Raw genomic sequence first — 22,149 nt, forward strand, 5'->3', positions numbered from 1 at the left:
TGAGACTGCTCTTTTATTATTAAATAATGTGCTTTCCCTTGAGACTGTCTTAAATACCCCATTTTGCCTCTTAAGCCATCTAGAGGACCTGATTTTTCTATTATCTCCTTTGCCACCTCACAGTTTGTTTACATGTGATGTATGCATATGCATTCAGTAATCAGGAATGAAATTCAGGGCTTCTTTATTCACTTCCCAGAGAGGAGGAAGACTTGCACTGAGCTTCAAGTATTAAGCCCAAACATTATAGCTACTCACATTATTTTTGAAATGAATACTTGTATGCTTCAAATTTGTAATTCAGTTACTTTTGAAAAGTTAAGCTCTCTGTGGTGTAAGCTGGCATTTCATAATTAAACCAAATTAACTATGTACTAAAAAGTTTAGATGTTTTAACGAAACCTGGAGGAACAGGACGTCAGCCTATGTCAGTTACATTTTAAAGATATCTTGACATCTTCATTTATTTTTTTGTGTGTCTGAATTCAATGTGGTATGTTTATATATATATATATGAAAAAACTCATGTGTGTACATGTATATACAAACTGTCCCTACGATGCCCTCAGTTATTTCAGTATAGCATTGTATCGATCTATAAAAGTCTATTGGAAGCTTCACTTTTCATGATTGTTGCTATGTCCTTCCAACTTTGAGTTAGTTACTAATGTTGACGAAATGTTTACTCTAATTTTAGATTACCCATAGCATGCAATAAAAATCAGAGAATTTGTAGCCACACTGCCTTAGTTTGAGTCCTAGCCATGATAATCATTGGCTGCATGACCTTGAACAATTTACGTAAACTTTTTCTGTCTCAGCTTCCTCCTCTCTAAAATGACTACAATAATAGTAATGCACTGTTTACGCACAAAGCCTCAGTGAGTCAATGTACATAGACGGGGTGGAGTAGGGCTATGAGTTGAGGGTTTGTGGATCTGAGTTCCAGTTTATGTTTTGTGAGTAATGGTTTTGGGTGCATGGTCCTAACCTCTCTGTTTGGAGTTCTTTCCTCTCCTTTAAAGTAACAAAAACAAAACAAAAATTAACGCTGGTAATCTCATGTTCTTTCATTCTAATTGGCTATGAATTAAAGTCCTGTTTACTTTGGTTTGAAGACAATATAAAACATTTATTATTATTATTATTATTATTATTATTATTATTATTATTATTATTACATAGCATGGCTGAACTTTCTCATAAATTGCAGATATCCTGTCAGCATATAAATAAAGCAGAAGAAGATTATATTAAGACATCCAAATATCATTGCATGTATTCTCAATTTAAAAGGGTAGTTTTAAAACATTTTGCCTACGGAACACTTTCTTCATATGAATTCACATGCAGAAAACAAAAATTTAGGAGGGATAAAACAAGCCCATATATTACTGTCAGTATGCCTCATATACCAATATATAGAGATCGCCTTTCGTGAAATGCTAGAGAACACATTGTTCTAGCAGAATTTAGTGAAAAACATGTGCTTTGGATCAATGAAAGTATTACTACTCATCATGAATCCTTACCTTTTTTTTTAAATCTCTTTTTGCAGCTATAAAACAAATAGCCATAGCTTTTATAGTTATTTTAAGAGTAACATTAGTATGGTAAGACATTATTATTAATCAGAATTACAAAATTCAGGAAAATAATCCCTGCAGGGGAGTCAATCAGTAATGCCATGTTTTCTTGGAATGGTGCAAAACAGAGGGAGTGTGCCTTAAAGTAATATATCAGAATTCTAAACTTAAGGTTGTACCAGCAATTTGTTTTGGCATGTTAAACAAATAAAGTAAACTCCATCGATTCAATGACATTTGTATTAAATGAAAGTCCCTGCCCCTTCTCAGACTTCATCAGAAAATATGTTCAATTTAACCTTACCAACTCCTAAAACAATCCTTTAGGGGAAGAAAAAAAAAACAAAAAACAAAAAACAAGATGCATGTGGATACATTCAGATTCATTGATTTATGTGTTTGAAAATTTTTTTTTTTCTGTATTAAGTTTAATATTATGGGGATTTCTGTTCAGTCCTGGGTACCTATCAGCTTGGTAAACTATAACTTTTTTCCTATTTTCTTGTTTTTCTTACACAATCACATGATTATTTATATGAGTATTTTCTTTTCAGTCACTTTTGTTGGGTTGTATCCCAACCCTCAAAACCTATTTAGAGTCGTTGAGAATTCATTTCCCCCATTTCTTGCTATAATGTATCCCATTTCTTATGACCCAATTAAAGCACCCTATGATATGTCTGTATATTTAAGGAATGTTGTGGCCATGCCTCATCTCCAAGAACAAATCCATTTGTGTAGGAACTTTGGGCCCAGCTCAAGCTCCAGTTTGTAACACCCATTGAATATTATAATGGAGAATTCTGGTAGGTGATAGCTGTTGATTTCTCTAATTCTGTCTCTCTGATCCTTGGTTTTCTCCTTATAAGATGGCCTGACCTTATGACCCAGCAATTCCACTCCTAGGTATCTATCCAAAGAAATCCAAACCACTAATTCAAAAAAAAATATATATGCATCTCTATGTTTATTGCAGTGCTATTCACAATAGCCAGGATATGGAAACAACTGAAATAGCCATCAATAGATGATTGGATATAGAAACTGTGGTATATTTATACAGTGGGGTATTACTCGGTCACAAAGAAGAATAAAATCTTACCATTTGCAATGACATGGGTGGCCATAGAGAATATTATGCTAAGTGAAATAAGTCAGACAGAGAAAGACAAATGCCGTATGATCTCACTTCTACGTGGAATCTAAAGAACAGAATAAATGAACAAACAAAACAGAAATAGACTCAAAAATAGAGGACAAATAACTGGTGGTTACTAGATGGGAGGAGGGTAGGGATGGGGGTGAAGATGAGGGATTAGAAAGTACAAGTTAGTAGTCACAATATAGCCACGGGGACATGAAATACAGTTTGGAGAATATAATCAATAATGTTGTAAAGACTATGCAGGATGCCAGATGGGCACTGGACTTATTAGGGAGAATACTTCATAGACTGTGTAGATGCCTGACCACTGCATTATGTGCCCGAAGCCGAATAATATTGAATGCCAGCTATAATTACATATAGTCACAGAATGCGGAGTACAATGTAGGGAATAGAGTCAATGGAATTGTAACAGCTATATTTGATGTCAAAGGTGTAGTAGATTGGGGGGGTTATCACTTTGTGAAAGGTGTAAATGTCTAACTATTACATTGTTTTGTATACCCCGACCTAAAAAATAAATAAAATAAATAATAAAAAATGATGGTCCTTAAAAATTGTATATGCTTCACAGTGGTCTTAGCTTTGATGTAATATGATCTAACTCATGAGTTTATCATGAAGCTTGTGGAATCATTTTGTTAATATAAAATGGTGCATAGTAAAATTTAGTTTGATTTAATATAAAAATAAGTTCAAAGATACTCTACAACTAAAGACAAACTTGAAAACTATATGACGCTTTTCTCATAAACTAAAATCAGTAAAACAATCATATTAACAGTTTGGTAGCGGCAACAGTCATATAAAATATCCATGTAATAACTCAAGATGTCTTATTCGTTTTACATTGAAGTGACATTACCCTTTTGGCAGAAGATAGTGTCTCTGATATAACTTCAGGGTCTGAACATAATGGCTAACCACTAGATAGATTAAGCATATATACAGGATGGCAGGTGATGAGTGATTCTCACACATTAGATGTTTTCAGTCACACTATGCACATGAGTGATTTTACATCACATCATATACACATACACACACACATATATCATACGTGTGTGTGTGTGTGTGTGTGTGTGTGTGTGTGTAGTAACTGTCATTTTCTAATATGAAGGTCACAGATACATACAAAACACCTTTTTCTTGTATCATGGGCCGAGAGAGAAAATTCCTCAATACTAATACTAATTTTAACCATCTCTCACATTGTGAAATGATTTATATCACATGATAGTAATAGCACAAAGAAGGGCTGGGTCAGAAATCAAACTGGTCATGGTGTTCTTACCATCTTTCAGGCCAAGTTCACTTTCCCTTGAGCCATTGCTCAGTGCTCAGTGAACTGATTTACTAAATGTCCCTCACCTTCTCTTTCAAATCTTAAAGAATCTGGAACAGACAAAATCTTCAAGGGTAGATAGAATAAAGTGTCCCTAGAATTTAAGAAACAGAGTATTCCATTTGTTTTCCATGCTCTGACCCTAAGTCTTTTATGGAGCACATCAATTGTGTGGTATAGGGTGTGTGTGTGTGTGTGTGTGTGTGTGTGTGTGTGTGTGTGTGTATGTATGTGTGTGTCTGTGTTGAGATGCAAGCAGGTATAATATGAAATAATTTGGTAAGGCAAAATGATCAATCCATCAGCCAACTTTAATTTACAGTGTGTCATGCCTTACTATTTTGGTTTGACAAAAATACGTACCTAAACCTTGTCTTGTTAACTGACTATTCAAGTTAGATTATTGTCTAAATTCAATGTGGATAATCTCTTTAGAATATTTTCATTTATTCTCTTTGGTTTTTTTATTTAAATGTTTCAGTATTTTAAGATTCAGTGAACTGGAAATAATAATAATTATTATTTTTTAAAATTCCTGAACAACTAAGAGATGGAGGAAGAGTTGCAATGTCAGAAGTGCCTAAAATTTTTTGGCTGGTGTCCATTCATAGTACATAATCAATAATACAGGTATATATGTAATGAAATAGAGAAGGCAGAGAAGAAATTGCATCCGCTCTTGCCGTAAGACTAAGGTCAATGTCACACACCACTATATGAAAGATCCTTTATGCCTCCTACAACACTGTACAAGGACTTTCTTGACATGGGATTTTCAGAGGTATATTAGATATAAGACCTTGAGTAAGAAAGTGAATAGCAAAATTAAGAATTTAGACAAATACAAAGCCCAACAAAACAAAATCGGGGATTATTAATAACCAAACCACTATTTAGCACTTAGGACTAAATAGTGCTAAACATACAGCAGACCCAAACCAATTCATATTGATACATGAAATACCTTAATGACCAAGAAAGAAACTAATCAATAGTTGGGATACCGGAACACTAACTATTTTGTTACTCACTGGCTATCTGTGTCATAATGGGCAAATAAATTAACTTATTTGGGTCTCAATGATCTTATACATATATTTAAAAATTTTCAAAAATCAAGGAATATAATCTTAGAACAAAAATATTTCTAAGAACAATGTAAACACAGTTATTTTTACATAGGTAATACCACAAAAATAAATTTATAAACTTCAAAAATCAAGTAGACTTCAGTTAAATATGAAAAATTTAACTAGTTATTGGTATGCAATAATGATGATCATCTAATGCTTTAGAATTATTTTTTATCCCATCCGCAAATATAATTAAATACTTAAATACCCATAGCTTCAGTTACAAAAATGCAAGACTGTTTTTCAAAGAGTATGTATCTTGTTCAAAAAGATATTTTACTGCTTAAAACTCAGACTTGGTCAAAATATAAAAAGAAATGTTTCACTTAAGACAAATATAGTGCCAGAACACACACAATACTTGAGAAGAAAAGAAATTATGAATTCTGCCTCAAACCACCTGTTGCTAAACTGGATATGTTGCAATCAGGAAATCAAATTTTGTTTTCTGATATGTGGATTTCACAGATTGCAAATTAAATTTGGGTTTTTAGTATTTGCTTTCCTACTAGAGGGAAAATCTTTATTTGGAAAATGTTTAGTATATTTTATTCGTCAAAAATCCACATAGTCATTGTACAGAAGTGTGTTTATGTTAAAGTAAATTAAATGTATTGAATGAGTTCAGCACAGTATTATATTGTGTGAGTTACAAAAATAAAATACACATATGGGAAATTAGATGTATATATTAATACATAAAGAATTCTGAGAGAAAAATTAAAAAAATAACATTCGTGGTACAGTTTAGGAAAAGGAACAGTTAATGTTGAATATAATCAATTAGTAAAATAATATGGCATAATGGATTGCTGAGAACAGAATTGGTAAAAATTCAAATGATATAGAAAAAAGAAAAGATAATTCGCATCCATTTTACTGGGATGCCTTACTTTCCCCATACAAACTTTTATCTTCTCAAGTAAAAAACAACAGTCCTGAATCAATTAATTTTTCATATTCCTTTCACTCATATTCTGCTTTTGATATCACATTGTTTTATTTTCTTTCTAGTAGGCTACATTGACTTGCTGGAATAAAACTCCACCTCTCTAATTCATTTTTTTAAATACATTTTCTTCCTTTAAGAAGTTGATTTCTATCAGTTTTTCTTTGCACAACTCTTATTCCAAGAACCTAACTTTTTCAAGTCTAATTATAGCCTTGGCACTCTTGGTTGTCAGAGAACACATTACTGAGTTTGCTGCTGAAACAAATAAACAACAAATCTGCAGAAATTATAGAGTTGTAGAACAGTGCCTTAGTATCTAGAATTGATTTTGTTTTCATTGTACATGTCTCTGTAGGAAATATAGAAAGATGCCTATTACATTCTCAGTTAATAACTTTTTCTTCCCAGTGTTGTTAGTTAGGTATTTTTCCCCCTGAATGATAAAATGAGAAAAGATAGCTTGAGGATAGAAGTAAAGATATTGTTTAAAACAGTGAAATTTTAATAGACTACGGTATAGGTAAATAGGATGAGATCATGTCACTGCTCTAATTCTTGTCAGTCCTATTATGTATCTAAATTAAACAATAGGATTTTTCCTGTTCCACTAAAAGCGATCTTGGGTAAAAGCAAATTTGGTCATATCTTTAACACATTTTAATTAACAGTATCCAGTTTTCAAATGGAGAAAGTAGTATATTTATTATATCCATCAAACTATTTCATATTCCTATTAGAGGTAGAGAGATAAATGCATGCATATCATCTCCTCAAAAATATTTTATCTTCCATTTTATATTCGGGACTGCATCTAAGGAATCAGAAACCAAATTCAGGAGAATTCATTCGAGAGTAATAATGGAGTCCATAGGTGGTGAGACAGAAGTTTCAGTAATGAGGACAGATGCAGATTAGCCTGGACTTTATAACACACCTGAATACACACACACACACACACACTTTCAGTAAAATCTTTAAGATATACAGGTGTGCATTTGACAGTAAGTCTTTTAGATAAAAATTATAAAACACAGGCTACCAACGAAGTTTATTTTTCTTTCAGTCTGTTGTGCTCAATATAAAATGCTTAATTTCTGTAGACTGCATAACGAGGAATGAGGAGTAAATAACATGCTATTGGTGAAACAGTGCTTCAGTGCTGCATACAGAAAAAGTTATGTGTAAGTGAGTATAAATCGTGGCATAAGTAAATGTTTATATTATGCATAGTAAGAAGATGACTATAATCAATTAAATAAAAATAAGGGTACTGCAAGTATACAGCTATGCACGAAAAGCCACTGTCCAACAACCAATAAAATTTAGAAATCTTGTCAAAACAATTATATAGACTTCAATTACATTTAATCCTTTAGGATACTGAATTTCACTGCACATATACATACACACACAGCCCCTAAACTCCTTGCTCTAGATATATAAGCAAGTCTGGTTTTAGCTACCTTGTTTTTGCCACTTTCTTCACACAAAAAAGCAAAGTGACTGGATCAATGTATTCACAGATCCTGCTTTCCTAGAAAATAATTATTTACTAAAGCAAGATATATGAGATATTTACGATATTATAAATTATAGTTTGTATACAGTCAAACCACATATTTATTCAACAACAACACCAACAACAACAATGACAAAAACAAAACATCACTCACAGACCAGGCTCTCTAAAAAGACTAGAGAGAGAAGTGAATAAAAATAGACAAAAACATGACGTTTAGTGAGATTACTATTTAATGGTTGGAGATAGACACTAACAAGAAAAATATGTAAAATGTATAGTATATTAGGTGGCGACCAATGTTATAAAGAAAAAGTCTCTTATGAATGGAGGTTAGGAAATGCTGATGCAGGGGAATTTCACTTTCAGCCAGCATAGCGGGCGGGGCCTCTTAGGAAGTGAGGAGGGAGCTTTGAAATATCTGGGTGAGAATGTTTCCATAGGAAGGACAGGAATACAAATTTCCTAATGAGATAGTGGCTACCAAAACAGCAAAGAGGCTAGTGCAGCAATTGCGAGTGGGATGAATGGAGAAGTACAGGGGTGATCATAAGGGAGGTATTTGGGGCAGAGAGTGGGAAAGAGATTCCAAGGCAGTGGTTTCTCCTGTAGATACTCCCTATCTGCTGCAGGTCTACGAGTACATTGCTTCCATATCTTAATCCTACTTCCCATCTCCCTTTTCCACTAATGCAGGTGTGTGTGATCCATCAGTTTCTTTCCTGCCAACAGGAGAACTCATCTGTTTGTTTTCAGCTACTCTGGGCTATAAAAATATTCTTTTGGGAGATTTGGAGTCTGAAAGTGAAGGCACAGCCATTTTGTAGTTCACATACATTACTGTTTACCTGTTGTGTCACCATGTTGGTGATAGGCAGCGGGCAGGCAGCCCAGCAACTGCTCTACCTTCCCCTAGATGTTCTTTCAACTTCCCTCACTCCTGGGTCAGGTGTGACTGTGTGTGTGTGTGTGTGTGTGTGTGTGTGTGTGTGTGTGTGTGTGTATCTATGAGGAAGAGCCCTTCCTTCTGCAGGACACCCATACTATATAGATAAGAGGTGACAAGAAGCTATTAATACATAGGTTTCTGTTCATCCTCTGGAACACATCTTGTGTTTGTGGATTTTAGCTTGTCTTGCTCTGTCCACTTTCCATCTATCTTCTCTTCTTGCCTGCCTGCCCTGTGGACTTCTGGCTCCAGCACCAGACACAAATACAGCAGCATTACCAACTCCCACAATTGCTTATGGTCCAAACTTTGAAAGATACACTAAGCAAGCATAACATGTTCATAAAAAAAAATAAATATAGATAAATGGAAATATAACCAATTTACTCTGAAAATTAAATAGCTAAATTATATATTTTCGTAATGTTTAATGGGTCAAGCTCACAAAGAATGGAAACATTTTGTACACAAATGGACTCAGAGCTGAGAAAAAAAGATAGGTATTCTCAATTCATTAACAAAAGCCTAATTTATTCTTAACTCTGATCTGTATGTAATAACTCAGATTCTTCCATGCTGAGAAGAAAATAAGACAGGAAAGAAAAAACAAAGGAATGGAAAAAGGGAGAAACGGAGGGAGGGAGGTACACATGATTATACATATAAATCTAAGTGCAGAAATTATAAATTATAAAAATAAACAATGTACTATGATTATATACTTTTTATTTCATGAATCAATCATTATGGCAGCTATTAATATAATACGTGTATGTTAAGATTTAATCAAAATGAAATACTTGCATATTAACATATGTAAATATATGTCAAAAGACATTTGTTAATTTACAACATGAAATATCCAATAAAAAGTTTAATAAATTTGGAATGCTTTATAAGTCAGGGTTGGTATTCTGCTGGTACAGGTAGGAATGTTTAGGTATATCATCTATTGTAAATACGGCAATAGGTCCACGTTTACTCATAAAGAGTAATGAGTAAACGTGGAGTAATGAGTAAATGTCCCTGCAATTCCAAGGAATTTTGTTTGTGTGTTTCTGGATTTGACACTAAAGTTAGACATTCTGCTTTAGCTACTCTATTTATTCCAGTTGTCTGGAGTTGTATTGTGAGGAAAGGGGGCTGCCTTGCCAAGTTGAGAGAATTGTATTCTGTAAATCCTGGAAAGAAATACTTAAGGTGAAAGCTCAATTTGATACAGATGGCCTCTGGGGAATCTATTGAGTGCCTGGTGGCTGATAAATATTTGTATGATGGCATACCCCTAATGATTCATGGTATTTGAAAAAATTTCCCCAAAGTCTGAGGCAGTGCTTCCTATGCAATATCAAGTAATCTCTGGGGGGAAAAATCAACCTGAGACCTTGCTCTGTATTTGTCTTTAAAATACAGACCAGAACAAGTAATAGTATATATCTGCCCAGCATTCACTTTACCCCATGATATTTGACTAGTCTGTGAGAAAGAGCCCTCTTTGGACCAGTGAACTTATGTCAGCACATCTATTTCTTTTCTCTAGTAGAAATAAAAGGAATCACTGAAAAAGACCACCTGTCACTAGCCAATGGCAATCCCCCTTTCAGTGACATAAACCCTCTCAGGTACCTGAAGAATCTTTAGTATAAACATAATAAGGAAGGCCATGGAAAAGTTTGATGCTTTTCTCTTTAGCACATCATGGCTCACTGTGTCGAACACAAGATCAAATCAACAATTTCTAGTGATCAGTAAACAGTTTAAAATTATTAGACTATGTGGATGTATGATTCATGTTAGAACTATGATTTATTTGGTAAAAAGTTTTAAAATACATATGATTTGGTGTATTTATAGACAAAAACTAATATTTAAAAATTATATATACATATTTATATGTTGAATTAAATTACTGCATCAGTTGTTTAATATACTGAATATCACACCTGTTAGAATGTTATAAAATTTATATACAAATCAATACTTGTCTCAAAAAATCGAAGAAAAGTGACAAGGGATATTTTTATAAAAATAAGGGAAATATATGTGATTTCTAGTATAACTATAATTTTAACCTTATAAGTTAACATTAGATTTTGAAGAACTTAAAATATTCCTGTTGAAAAACAGAAATGTTTTACAGGCAGTATGAGTGAAATACATAAGATAATCTACTAAGATTATAAGAAGTTATTCTATAGTATTTTGCTCATAAGATTATTAGCTTCCTCGTGTTATCAATAGTGTTATAATTCAGAAAAATCATGAAAATATATTTCATCTACAATAAAAAAATAATAATAGAATAACTTCAAATGTGTAGGACTAATGTACAAAAAATCACAACTGCCCAAGGGATCAAGAACACACTTTAAAAAATATTAAGAGTAATCAAAGCACTGGATGAAGAGTCTGAATATTGTAAACATGTCAGCATTTCACTAAGTGATTATTAAATTTAATATGTCTCATTAAAAGAAATACGAGATATTAGCAAAATAAATCAACATTTATAAGTATAAAATAAAAGTCAGAAAAATAATTTAAGGTTTTATCAACTCATGTTTTCTAACAACAGAATATACTACCTTAGTTTTAAATGTTCTTTGCTAGCATAAAAGCAAATGAAGAATAGAGAAAGGTAATCTCAGATAGCCCCCTACATTTGGATGACAACTTGGGTGAACTCAAAGCACTCTTATTAAATTACATACCACAAGACAATTTTGAAAATATTGACCAATGTGTAAATTTATCATTTACATAGTTAACCTAATTTTGAAAAACATTGATGAATGATCCTTAGCTTGCCTAAATGCTTGTTCTGTAAATATGTATATGTGAGTTATGATATAATGAATTATGACTATATATATATATATATATATATATATATATATATATATATATATATGCTGTAATACACACACACACACACACACAGATACCAGACACATATGCATACACATATGGAAGGTATAATGAATATATGTACATTCATATGTATATTTTAGATATACATATATACATATTTATATATATGTGTATTTGTCAAAATAACCATTGGGCATTTTAAGAATTAGAAAACTGTACATGCAAAAACATAAAATTTTGATGTTTATTTCTGCCATTCATCCATCTATCCATCCATCCTTCAATCCATTTATCTGTCATATCTATCTACCTATCATTTTATACATTCATTTATCAATTTAAATGTTTTGCTGTATTACAGTTGCTTAAACAAAAGGCCTGAGGACAAAGAATTTTCATTCATTGCCTTTTCCTCCTATTTTACGATTTATATAAATATGCATACTTTCACTAACCAAGTATTAGGTTGGTGCAAACGTAATTGTGATTTTTGCAATTATGTTTAACCTTTTAAGCCACAGTTACATTTGCACCAACCTAATATATGGAACAAGAAAAAGTGGGGCTATAAATAGAAAATAAACATTTAGTAGTTTTCACATTTTGTGACAAATGATAGATACATTCATAATAGAATCATTAAATATCTATAAATTTTTTATCTGAAAAGATATTTTCTTCATCTTATGTATGGCTACTTAGAAAAAAATTAAATCTAAACTATTTAGTATTTTTTTAAATGTTCTAATTTATGCCTTGCCTGTCCCAAGCTTTAAGGAGTAATGCTATCTTTTAGTTGAACAAGACTACAATAATTCTTACGGGCAATATACAACACTTCTCTTGAACCAGATACGGTAAAGTAAAATTTCACATTGCCATTTTTCCTCATTTGTCATTGATATAAATTAAATTTCAGCTCTTCTACTATTAATACCATGAATTTATCTATAATGAAGCATAACTTATGTCACATAGGTCATTTAAATAATAGCTATTAAATCTGTGTTTCATAATTTATGCATGTGGTGGTATTATAGACAAGTGCATTGTTGATAACAGTGTTTAATGAAGACATCATGCCGATCCTGCCAATAACATGTGCAGTCATGATGACATACCTACTAACTATTTGGTCAGTAATGAGTCTTTCTTACAACCCAAATTAAGGACAAGTAAGTTTACCAAATAAAGAAGTATACCTGCTTCATACATATCAAAACTTTTATCTCATCTCTCAAAATATATGATATTTTGTTTCATTCTTTTGCACGTACCATGTACCAAAATTAATTCAAAATGGATCAAAGACTTAAGCATAAGACCTGACACAATAAACTGCATCAAAGAAAACATAGGTACTAAACTTATGGACCTTGGGTTCAAAGAGCATTTTATGAATTTGACTCCAAAGGCAATGGAAGTAAAAACTAAAATAAACAAATGGGATTATATGAAACTGAAAAGCTTCTGCACAGCAAAAGAAACTATTGACAAAATAATGAGGCAACCAACTGAATGGGAGAAGATTTTCGCAAACAGTTCCTCTGATAAGGGGCTAATATCCAAAATATACAAGGAACTCATGAAACTCAACAACAAAAAAACAAACAACCCAATTGAAAAATGGACAGAGGACCTGAAGAGACATTTCTCCAAAGAGGATATACAAATGGCAAATAGACATATGAAAAAAATGCTCAACATCGCTAATCATCAGAGAAATGCAAATGAAAACCACAATGAGATATCACCTCACCCCAGTCAGAATGGCTGTCATCAACAAAACAAATAGTAACAAGTGTTGGAGAGGCTGTGGAGAAAAAGGAACTCTCATACACTGTTGGTGGGAATGCAGACTGGTGCAGCCGCTATGGAAGGCAGTGTGGAGGTTCCTCAAAAAATTACGAATAGAATTACCATATGACCCAGCAATCGCTCTCCTGGGTATCTACCCCAAAAATATAAAAGCATTTCTCTATAGAGACACGTGTACACCAATGTTCATTGCAGCTTTGTTTACGGTGGCCAAAACATGGAAACAACCAAAATGTCCTTCGATAGATGAATGGATAAAGAAGTTGTGGTACATATACACAATGGAATACTATTCGGCGTTAAGGAAAGATAATATAGGAGCATTTGTGACAACATGGATGAATCTCGAGAGAATAATGCTAAGTGAAATTAGTCAGACAGAAAAAGCAGAGAACCCTATGATTTCACTGATATGTGGTATATAAACCAAAAAGAACAAGACAAACAAATGAGAAACAAAAACTCATAGACACAGACAATAATTTAGTGGTTACCAGAGGGTAAGGGGGTGGGGGGTGGGTGATGAGGGTAAAGGGGATCAAATATATGGTGATGGAAGGAGAACTGACTCTGGGTGGTGAACACACAATGGGATTTATAGACGATGTAATACAGAATTGTACACCTGAAATCTATGTAAATTTACTAACAATTGTCACCCCAATAAAATTAATTTAAAAAAATATATGATATTTTGTGATTTAACAAAATATCATATTCTCATTAGTCAAGAATCACATATTGCTTGCTCTTTAAATACACTGTGAAATACATTATGTATAACCTTCTCTTAAGTGTAAATATCTCTGTATTTTATTATAGGAGAACTCTAAAAAAATAATCAAAATATTCTAACTTAATTTCTTAGGCCATCAATATAAATTATCATATAATACCTTTCCATGAATTCTATAAGACAAATAATAATGACACTCCTTTGGTTAAAAAAATGTTAGAAGATGATGTCGAAAAGTATCATGTAAATTTAGGACCCACTGTATTATGAGTGGCATGAAAGCTGGTAATTGACTATTGGACATAATGCTATATACTAAACCCATTAAACTCTAATTTAGACAATTATTATATTATGGTTTATATGCTGTAATATTTAAATAATATTGGATTTTAAAAGAAAATAGCATGTAGCTGGCAATAAATTATACATTTTGTTTTGCATTATACTTTTCACTAGGGATATGGTCTTTGATAATATATTTTGAGGTCCCTGTGGCAAAGTCCCTATGGCTTTTCACTAAATGGTGTTTGTCAGTCCAGGTAATCCATTAAAACAGTTTATTTCCTCTTTGCTTAACAACAAAAAGGACACTTTTTAAAAAGATTAATTTTACAATGTCATGGAAAGATATTTAGAAAATGTATTATTTGAAATATCAATACAGCTGCTTAGAGATTAATGTACTTGTCATTGCCAAAGCCTACAATTTTTGATTAATTTTTCAGTGCTCTAAAAATATATGGAGATATTTTCTTTGTAGCATGTGCACTGTTTAGAACAGTTATTGGATTATTTTAGAACACTATTTGTTAATGCTAAGAAAAGAGAAGAATTTTGATTAGGTTTGTTGAAACTTGTTTTGAAAGACAAGTGATAGAGCAATATTTTCATTTTCTTTTTACTTTTATTCCTTGGAATATTGCAAATGTATTAAATCCTAACAAAATAACACAGAGTTTTTTTTACATGAAATTAAGTGTCTTTTATTCCAGTCCTAGTGAGGTTGAGAAATAATAAATTTGTTCCCTTCTTTCAATGAAAAATATTGAGCACAAACTATATGCCAGGCAATTTGGATTAATAAAAGAATGTTCTGGATAGTGGATGGATAGATAGATAGATAGATAGATAGATAGATAGATAGATAGATAGATAGAGATAAATAGAGTTATCAGGCTAATATCGCATGCCCACTAAATCAAAATGTCTGAACTACATCACATATTCAATCACCAAACAAATTATTTTTGAGCATCTGTTTACTTTTTTAACCTGCTTACAATAACTACTATGATTAATATAATTATATAGTTTTCCTTAGTGTGTGTAGATGAATATATGTGATTATAGTTTTATTTTTAACTTTGTGAAAATGAAATAATACTAGATTTTTTTCTGTGAACTGCCATCAAGGGGTTTATAGATTATCCATCAAGGAACTTATAATCTATCTAGTAAAAATCATATACAAACAATTCTCATTAGTAAAAGTTGTTATGTTCTATAAAGTCACTGGGAACAGTGAATATTTAACCATTATGGCTAGAAGAAACACAGAGTTAGTTTCAGGAAAACTTCTGGTCTCATTTCTGTCAATGTATCAATACCTAGCCTGTTTTATGTGTTTTTGTGTTTTTTGTTTAAAGGCACCTTCATATCTATCTATCTATCTATCTATCTATCTATCTATCTATCTATCTATATGCATATATATAAATAAATATACACATATATGTGTGTATATATATATATATATATATATATATATATATATATATATATATATATATAGTTGATTCATTTACACTAAAATCATGTCCAACTGCACCATAACTAAAGCCTGAAAACTAATACTATGTAACATGCAAATTTTCTCCATAAGGCACATCACACCTTCTAACATAGGTACACTAGAAAGCACTTCTGCACTATGCATGGGGGCCATTTAAAACAAACAAACCAAAAAAATCACCAGCAAGAAATGTGAAAAACATGGCACTAAAAATACCATGAAAAGGACACTTGATCACAGTATAGAAGCTGAAACAAAAGACAGCGTATTACCACTGTTGACCTCAGCTGGAAAAGTACACATAGGTGGTTCAAATGTTCTTCCGTTCTGCTCATGTCCAGGAATGACTAGGACAGATGCCTTGGGTACTGACTTTGCGATTATGAATAAATTTTAGTGAGTAGGTGAAATCTCAAATACAGAATCCTTAAATAATGAGGCCTGAGTGTACTATGCTATGTTAGAACATCTTAAATGCTGGAGAAAAACTTTTTGAACAGCAGAATAGAATAGAGTTGTGAGTTCTGGGAAAAGCTGTGGTTGTAATTTTAAATAGCTTAAGCAGGGCATCCCTAAGGAGCATGTCCCTGAGAGAATAAGATTTCAGTAAAAATCTAGAGCAGGTAAGGAGGGTGGCCATTTAATATCCAGTGTGGAGCATTCCAAGCAGAAGGAACAGCTACAGCTACGAGTGTCTGAAGCATTTGCTGAAGAGCAAGGAGGTGATAAAGGGTAGGAGACTGCTTGAGAGAGAAGAGGGTGGTGGAGTTATGAAGCATTGGTTGCCATTGGCCTTTGGGTCTCTTGAAAGGATTTATGCTTTTATTCTGGATAAAATGAGAAGCTCTTACAGGACTAACTTACATTTAAAATCAGCTGATTTGTGAAGACACAAATAAGAGGGAAGGATGGTGATCAAAGGTAAAAGCAAAGATGACCTACTAGTGTGTGGAGACTCAAGGCCAGAGATGAGATGGGTCAGACCTTAATGAGAGCAGTGGGAGTGGTGAGAACTGGTGATACTCTAGATGTGTTTTAAGGCATGGGATGTGGAGCATAATGGGAAAAAGGGATCAATCATCTAAGTATTTTTGGCTCAAATGACTAGAAGTATAATTAGGAGAACACCAACCCTTAATTACTGAGATGGGAGAAAATGTGGGGGAAATAGAATTTTGGAGGGGGTATATTAGTTTTGACATGCTGAATCTGAGATGACTATGAGATACAGGGATATCATAAGGGCAGTTACATATGTGGGCCTGGAATTCAGAAAAATGATCTAAGCAGGAAATAAGAAGGTGACAGTTGGCAGCAAATAAATGGTATTTAAAGCCAGTACACAGAATAAGTGGACCAAGGGCAGATTTCTGGGGTGCACCACAGCTAAGAGGGTGGAGGAACAGGAGGAACCTATAAAAGGTGAGAAAGAGCTACCAATGAGGTAGAAAAAACAGTAGGGGACAGTAGAGATCTGACATCCAAGGGAAGCAGTGCATCAAGGTGGATTGTGTTAAACTGTGTCAAATGCTAATAAATAAATCAATTGGGAAAGAAAAATTGATGGGAGATTTGACAGTGTAGAAATCAGTGGGGTCATTTATGTGAAACTCTAGGAGGAAAATCTTGGTTGGATTGAATTTAAGAGAGAAGAAAATACGAGAATTGGGAGATGGTTAGCATAGATGATTATTTCTCTAGCAAATGGAAACAGCTGTGGCAGCTGGTAGTTCAAAAAACACAAGATTTTTTTTATTTATCTTTTATGTTTTTAATTTTTTTAAGAATGGGATAACAACTTTATGTTTTCAAGATGATGGGAACAACCCACAGACATAGGATTGTTTATGTAGGAAAAAAGCCCCAGAGTGTTCCTGGGCCTGAAGTACTGAAGTACAAAGGATAAAGGGGAAAAACTATGTATGGGAAAACAGAAATTATTGAATTTAGGCAGAGTCATGGATAGTTCAAGTACGTATATGAAAACATGCAAGAATACAGTATCTCTAGATACCGGTAAGCTGGAAAATGTGGCAGTGGGAGCTATAGATTCTTTTACTGTTTCTGTTTTGCCAGTAAAGGAGGGACTGGGGTCAGTCCTGAGTGGGAGTTAGTAAAAACACATTGGAGGTTTGATGATAAAGAAGCATGTATGAAATAGTCCAAGGTCAGGAGTAGGTGGACACTTACTAAAAAAGTTGAAAGTAGTATCTTTTCCTGGTATCTTTATGGGTTCTTCTGAATACTGTCAACCTGAATCTAACTGATAAAAATCAACACAGTTATATTTTTCCCCCAGTCACTTTTAATCACACATTTACAGGTGTGGAATGGTGTGGATAGATGTATTTAATCACGATCTCAGTTTGCCAATAGTAAAGCAAAGCGCAGTAGTATTTATTCACTATCAAAACTCTATGACTGTGGTAATTTTTTTCCAAGACATAATTTATTTAAATTGCCAACAAGAAAACGCACAAACCAAACAACAACAAAAAAACTCTGTATAACAGGGAAGGTTTCCCCATATTATTGCAAAATTCAATACCGTAATAACCTTCTAAGGGATGCTTTATCTCTACTTTCTCACAGTGCCCCCAGTTGATGCCAATTTACCCAGCACACTGCTAGCAGATCAATCTTTATAGTGCACTGTTTTACAAATAATACATTTTCCAAATTAAAAAAAAAAGATACATGTCTTTAAGTGAAAGAACAAATAAAAAAAAGAAAAAAAATCTTTGCTTATAATCCTACCACCAGAGAAAAGCGTGTTCCCTCCCTTTTTGCATGTTACTTTCCACATAATTTTGTGAAAATAGATACATTTCAATGACAGAAATGTATACCATTTATATAGTGATAAATATTAGTTAAACAAAAATCATAAAAAATTACTTTACTTGGCCGGCTTCAAACACTCTGCTCCTTTAATGATTCTTTCTTTCCTAAAATAATTTTATTTTTTGCATATAAAGCCCTTCACTAACTTCCACACTTACCTTCACTCATGTTCCACATGACACAGATACGCTGATGATAAATACCTTTATTTCTCTAGTCATGACTCTCGCCTGAGCTTGAAATTCATGTTTACTGGCTCGTCCCGCTTTCTTGATTTTTATTTGGATATCTAATGGGACATTCAGACACAGTGTCTCCAAATTCCTTGTTTCAATTCTGCCACATCCAGGCCCCAGCCTTCTCCTCCCCGCTTTTGTGTCACAGTAAATTGCACTGTTATTCATCCAGGTACTCATTCCCAAACATGAGACTTTGATTTTCCTCTTTCAACTACTCAAATCTATTACCAAATACTGTCAGTTCTACCTCAAAATACAGCCTCACTTGCACAATCTCTCATTTCGGGGAGTTGTATATGATTCCTTACCTAGGGTGATACTTTTAAAGTACAAAACTCTCCTACAGCTTCTCATTGAATTTCAAATAAGGTGTGAACTGCAATGCTGCATCTGTGCCTTATGTAGGAATTTGGCTCTTGAGATCTTCCTCACCAGACAAACTTCCCTCAGATCTCAGTGCCTCACATCAGTGTTGGTCAAATGGCAATTCCTCGGAGATGTCATTCATAGATTTCCCATAGGTCACCGGCCTTAGCAGCTCTCACCCTATTCTGCCTTTTTATTTTTCCTTTCTTCTAGTCCCCATTTCACCCTCAGATTTTACTCTCCTCCCCAAGTGCCCTGATTTGCTATTTTAACTTCAATTCCGCACACACAAACTCACATTCATATACACACATCCTTTGTTGTAGTTACTTCTATTCATTTGTGGCCTCCCCATCTAAGAAAGCTTTATGACAGCAGGTGGTGTGTTTTTCTCATTCATTATTCTATTCCTGCAATAGTGTTTTACGTATAGCAAATGTATTATAAATATTTATTAGAAGAAAGGGGGAAAATGAAAGGCTGAATAAAGAAAGATAGGATAAAAGAAGAAATGCATTGCAAAATATGAATTTCAGGGTATGATGATGTTTCTCAATGTGCAGCTTCATTTCAATACCCCTCTATTGACAAAATTCAAACAACAGAAAAAAGTCTTCTTATTTGCTGAATTATCATTGTAGGAATGCATCCAAATGAGACTATCATAGTGAGAAAAATGCTATTCAATGAGGCATTTGGAAATCTGTAGGAGCATTTTGGTGTCTCATGGGGATGGAGAGCCACTGGCATTTAAACAGTTTAACATTAGGAAAAGCAGAGGGTACTTTGTCTAACAGATCCTTACCAGCTAAAAGGCTACAGCTACTTCAGCCATTTACTATCAATAATTATACATTCAAGTTTATTACAACCTTAGTGTCCCAGATGTTTTATGATATGTCTTAGCTCAGATACTAATATTTCTTATGCAATTTAGGGAACAATAATTCTGAAAATTAATTTTTTATCAGTCTATTCATTTTCTGCTGAATTGATTCACAATAGTACTTCTAACTGAAATATGAGACTAGGAGTGAAGGAACAAAAGAAAGATGAAAGATTCTGTATCTTCCTGACCAGGTCTGGCTGCAGATGACTTTTTGTTTTTCCTCTGATTTCCCCTTGTTCCACAAGAGATTGTGCAGTTCAGAACAGGAACTCTTTAGTATCTCTTGTAGCATTAATAACACCTCATCTCTATGACACTGACCTGTGAACAAACAAATAGCAGCTAAAAACTACAAAACTCAAGCTTAAACATATGTTTTAAACAATAGCAGTTGAAATATCAGTTACCTTAAAATATTGAATCCATGCAAACGTAGATGAGAGAACAGTTTCTGGTATGGGATAACAATAGCTTTCTGATTCTTGAGAATTTCACCGTTCTTCACATCATTATTCTTCTGTATATAATGTGTTACTTTTTCTCTGGTCGCTTTCAAAATGTTTTTTATCTTCTTTGAAGTAATTTCATTATAATATATTTGGGGAGATTTTATTTTCATGTAGCCTGTTCTACAATTCCTGAGCTACATAAATCCATATACTCATATTTTCCTTCATATTTTGGACATCTTGCCATTATTTCTTCAAAAATATGTTTATTGTTTGCCCTCTATTTTCTCTCTCACCTGGGAATCCAATTACACATATATTAAACCTACTGTATTCTGATATTTATATATATATATATTTATTTATTTATCTGTTTTTCCTCTCTGTATTTCATTCTGGGTACTTCCTATCGGTCTATCTACAATGTCAATGAAGTTTCTTTTGCCATCTTCAATATCCTGTTAGTCACATCCAATAAATTTTAATTTTAATTTCTGAAAGTTTCCATTTTGTTTTTTAAAAAAACTTTTAATTTCCACCTAAGATTGTTTTCTTCTTTGAGTATTTGGACATATTTACAACAACTGCTTTAAAACCTCTGCCTGGGATATGTGTTTATTCATTTTCTACTATCCATGTATCATTTTCTTACTCTGTCATACATCTAGTCATTTTTATGGCTAACTGGATATTTTGGGTGAAATACTATTGAGACTTGGTTCTTGTACCTTTCACAAAAGAAAATTAATTTCCATTCAAGTAGATAGCCAGGCTTTTGGCTGCTTATTTATGGCATTAGACTCTATATGCTATGATAGGCCTGAGCCAGTGAGAAGTTAGATATTATTTAAATTATATTTACTATACTTACTTATCATCTTCGTTATTTAAAGCACAAAATACAACTATTTCTTAGATATAATTTCCTAATGTAGAGTCTTTAATCTAGAGTTTCAGAGTGGATCTCTTTCAGTTTTGCTCTTAGTCTTTGGTTGAATCCAAAGATTTGTAATGCAGTCTTTACCTATGAGCAAAGTCCTTCTACAATTTAACTGGAATGACTGATGTGTTCCTCAAGACCCTCTACATTGAAGATATGCAAAATTCTAACTCAAATTCAAAATTTAACATTTTGCATTAAGCAGCTGTTAAACTTCTGTTCAACTTACCCATGCTTTGAGATGTGATTTTACACTGAGCTCCATAGCATCTCATTCCAGGCTTAGCCAAGGATTTGAAGGAGGATTATAAATAGGGCTCGATCCATGTAAATGAAGGTTGATTAGACTATAATATGTGATTAATAAGGATTTATTATATAAGAATTTTAGGGAATATGTTCCCCCTTAAAAGCAGAAAATTATCTATATGTCTAGTATCTATTCCTTACAATACTTAATATGCATATAATTGCTTGTTATTTTCATCATGATTAAGTATTTGAAGAAAATTCTCTGGAAATTCAATTTCTTCTCAATTTTTTAAATAAATAT

The sequence above is a fragment of the Rhinolophus hipposideros genome, assembly GCF_964194185.1.
Source record: "Rhinolophus hipposideros genome assembly, chromosome: 16".
NCBI lineage: Eukaryota > Metazoa > Chordata > Mammalia > Chiroptera > Rhinolophidae > Rhinolophus > Rhinolophus hipposideros.